General features: G+C 34.7%; 1 protein-coding gene across 11 annotated transcripts in view; it reads left to right on the top strand.

The window, feature by feature from the left end:
- The window catches only part of SLC14A2 (solute carrier family 14 member 2), a 691,185-nt gene that overhangs the window by 573,285 nt on the left and 114,008 nt on the right, over positions 1-3,892 (top strand). The window lies entirely within an intron of this gene.

Here is a 3,892-nt window from a genome sequence, read left to right as displayed (position 1 = left end):
CATTCAGCAAGGATTTATGAATGTACAAAATGCTGAACTGAGAATGGGGGGGGGGGGAAGGAGTGTGTGTGAAAAGGGGTAACAAAACGTATAAAATAGGGTCCCAGCTTGAGGAGATAAAGTCTAGTCAGTGAAATGGGTCATTATCCACCTTGTCCTTCATAGCATTTGGACACTTTTTCCTTCTAGATGTGTTCTCTCTTGCTTAAATTTCTGAGATCCACTCCATTTCTGGTTCTTTTTCCACTGGGATTAGTCCTGAATCTCCATTGCTAGCTCCTCATCTTCTTCCCAATCAGATTAAGTTGATGTTTCCCCCAAGATTCAGTCCATAGGCCCTTTTCTTTCATTTCTCAAAATCCACTCCCTAATTAATTTTACCAAATTATCTGACTTTAGGTATTCTGCGTGGGGCAGGAATTTCTGAATCTTTGTCACTTCATAGGACCCTTGTAAGAGTATAATAAATCACTTTAATTCAATTAACCAAGCATTTATTAAGGGCCTACACTAGACATGGGGATAGAAAGACAAAACCAAAACTAAAAAGTCTTTGCTTCAAGAAATTTCTATCTAATGTGTGCAAAGCACTTTGAAAATTTTAAAGCACTATATCAATATTATTATTATCGTCGTCATTATCATCACCATTATCATCATACCTTAGTTTTATCTTCTTACACAAAGTTCAGATAAAAACTGGAGCCTGTCACCATTTTGTTATTGTTTTTATAATATTTAATGTACTATAAACTACCATACAATTGGTTTAAATAAATGCTTTTTGTAACTGAATAAAAGTATGAAGATATACGTTCGTCACCTCATTGAAATGTTCATTGATGGCATCCTTGGTACAATCCCAGGAGCAGATAGGACAACAGGAATTATATGCACTTGATCCTATTTTTTTGTTGTCATTTTTCAGTCTTGTCCAAATCTTCATGACCCTATTTGGTGTTTTCTTGGCAAAGATACTGGGGTGGTTTGCCATTTCCATTTCCAGCTCATTTTAAGATTGGGAAACTGAGGCATACAGGGTTAAATGACTTGCCCAGGATCACACAGCTGGTAGGTGTGTCTGAGGCCATATTTGAACTCATGAAGATGAGTGTTCCTGACTCCAAGCCCAGCACTCTATCTACTGGGCCATCTAGCATCCTGTTACCATGTGATTTTAATTTCTTCTCTGTATTTCTACATTTTGAAAGTATTTTCCCCATGATGCTTAGAGATTATAAGTATTTGAAAGTATGGTAACATTTATTTAAAACATTGTTCTTAAATGTTTATGAATCAGTGTTATTTCTGGATAATTGTGGGCAACAGTTCAGTCTGTGATAATGGTGCAATTCCAATATAATTCATTTGTTAAGTTCTCTAGGATATTCTAAGGTCTCTGTTTGTAGTATGGTAATTTGGCATCTATCAATCCATGAAAGATAGACTCTGATGCAGAATTCTAGCCACTAAGGCAAGTTTTGCCAAGTATTCTATAGATGCTAAGTTTGTACACCCTGCAGGGATGTGTTGTAGTTTCTACATTTTTCTTGAGTAATATACTTGATCTTTAAGTCTGAGCTCTTTAAGGATAGTCCTTCTATAATTTCTGGTTCACTGAATTACCATCATAAACCCCTCCATTTCCACAAACAAATACACAGGTTAGCCATTTGTTCAGAACCTTTTTGTCAGCATGTTGTGGACTGAGTTCACACAGATGTCACCCCATGATTCCATTCTTGTATTTTAGACAATTTGTAGGTCCCATCAAGAGGTAAACCACTTTCTGTTATACTCAACAAATTCAGTGGTATAGACCAGTTAATAGCTTTTACTGCTGCTAGATCAAATGATGTTTGTTTGTTCCAATTTTTTTTCTATAGGTTTTTGACCTACATAACTCATGCTCTAAGAATTTTTATCATTTGTCTTCCTCTCTTAGGGAAAGGAATTGTTCCTCTTTCTAAAGCTGCCTTGAGATAATAGTTTTTGTGTTTCACTAATATTGTATAGGTTTTTATTAGAATACTTTCTAAATCTGTTATACTTCATTTTATAGTTCTGGACTTATACACTAAAGCTAGTAATGGCTAAGTGTTCATTGCTTTAAATATATTCTTCCAATTTCAGTTCAAGATGCTAATAAACCTCTTAATGTTTTTATGAACCAAATCCTTCTCTTTGATATCTTTGTACTTGATGTATCTTGCCTGGAGGAAACTAAGGCATTACCTTCATTCACTGGTTCAGTGTAATGTCTAGATTCAAGAATGAAGCTTCTCCTTAGTGTATGTTAAGAATTCAGCAATTGTCGATGCCAGATTATTCCACAAAATGAAATTGTTTCTTCTTTGTTCAGTATCATCCATGGACATCAAGTGATTAAAAAGATCTCTCAATTCAACTCCTGTTATAATTGGGAGTCCATCCATAATTCTATTTTGTAGAGAAGACAGTGGATATAAAGCTTAAAAGAACCACAGTCAGCTGAAGTTCTTTGCCTGAAAAATGCCACACTTTAATATCAATTGGCAGAGTGCTTCAAAACACGAAGTTTTCCAAGTCTATCAAATATGTTAAGCTTTTCAATATGCTTAGATAGATTTTCTGTGGCTATAGATAACACAAATGGATATGGATGAGTGTACACATAGCATATGACTAATTCATGGGTGCAGAATTGAATCAAAGACTTCGTGATACTCAAAAAAGGCAATGTAATATTCTGGGACAGCTTATTCAATAATTATTAAATTGATAAGTTATTCATTATTGCTCTTCATAACCTGTCTCACCCTCCACATACTCTGCAATCCAGTGAAATTGATGTCTTTATTGTTTCTTGAACAAGACTCCGTCTCCTGACTCTTGGAATCTCCACTAACTATGCCCCATTCCTGGTATGGTCTCCTCATATCTGCCTCCTTGCCTCTTTTAAGTTCCAGGGAAAGTACCTTCTACAGGAAGCTTTTCTCTATTCCCTTTAGTTCTAGTGCCTTCCCTCTGTTTATTTCAAATTTACCCTGTATATACCTTGTTTTTACATAATTTTTTGCATTGTCTCCCCATCAGACCATGAATTCCTTGAGAGTAGAGATTTGTCTAATCTTTCTTTGAATCCTTAGTGTGTAGCACTTAGTGTCTTATATGTAGTAGGTCAAACTTCCATATTTGTTGACTAACTGACAATTTTGACACACTCTGTTTCCTCCTTAGCCATTCTATTGTTTTCTTGAAAGTATGCATAGATTTTAGAAGTGCATCTACTGTGTGCAGGTACTGAAATGTTTTTTAGTGAAACAACACTGTGTTCTGTGTATAAAATACACAAACATATAATTGACCTATAGCTGGAATGGTCACTGTAGTTTTCATCTTTTGATTAATAGACATGTAATATATTTGCTTTAGAAATTTGATATCTATCTTGTGTCTTAGAGGAAGGTGATAAATTGACTTTCCAGTAATTCCATGCACCGCTGTCAAGCATTTGAGTTCATAATTATAAATCTTTTCTGGTCCCAATGCTTTCCAGTTTTTTCCCCTTATTTTAAAATTTTCTGTATTCTGGACCTAAACACCAAATAAAGTGGGCGTTTCCATATACATAGAAGGATGGAATAAAATTACTGTACATGAAATGCAAATCTCCATTATATATATATATATGTAGGTTTTCTTTTAGTTTTTTTTTAATTTTCAGTTACATCAGTTAATAAAAATTTATTTTCTCTCTCTCTCCCACCTGTCTCCCCCCACTAAAAGAAAAGAAAACTAACTCATTACAAACATGCATAGTCAGGAAAAAAAAATCCCACATTGGCCATGTCCAAAAATTAGATATCTTAATCTTCATCCTAAATTCCTCTCTGACAGAAGATGGGTAATG

This window comes from Notamacropus eugenii, chromosome 4, assembly GCF_028372415.1.
Source record: "Notamacropus eugenii isolate mMacEug1 chromosome 4, mMacEug1.pri_v2, whole genome shotgun sequence".
Taxonomy (NCBI): Eukaryota; Metazoa; Chordata; class Mammalia; order Diprotodontia; family Macropodidae; genus Notamacropus; species Notamacropus eugenii.
This window is presented reverse-complemented; position numbering and strand designations above follow the sequence as displayed.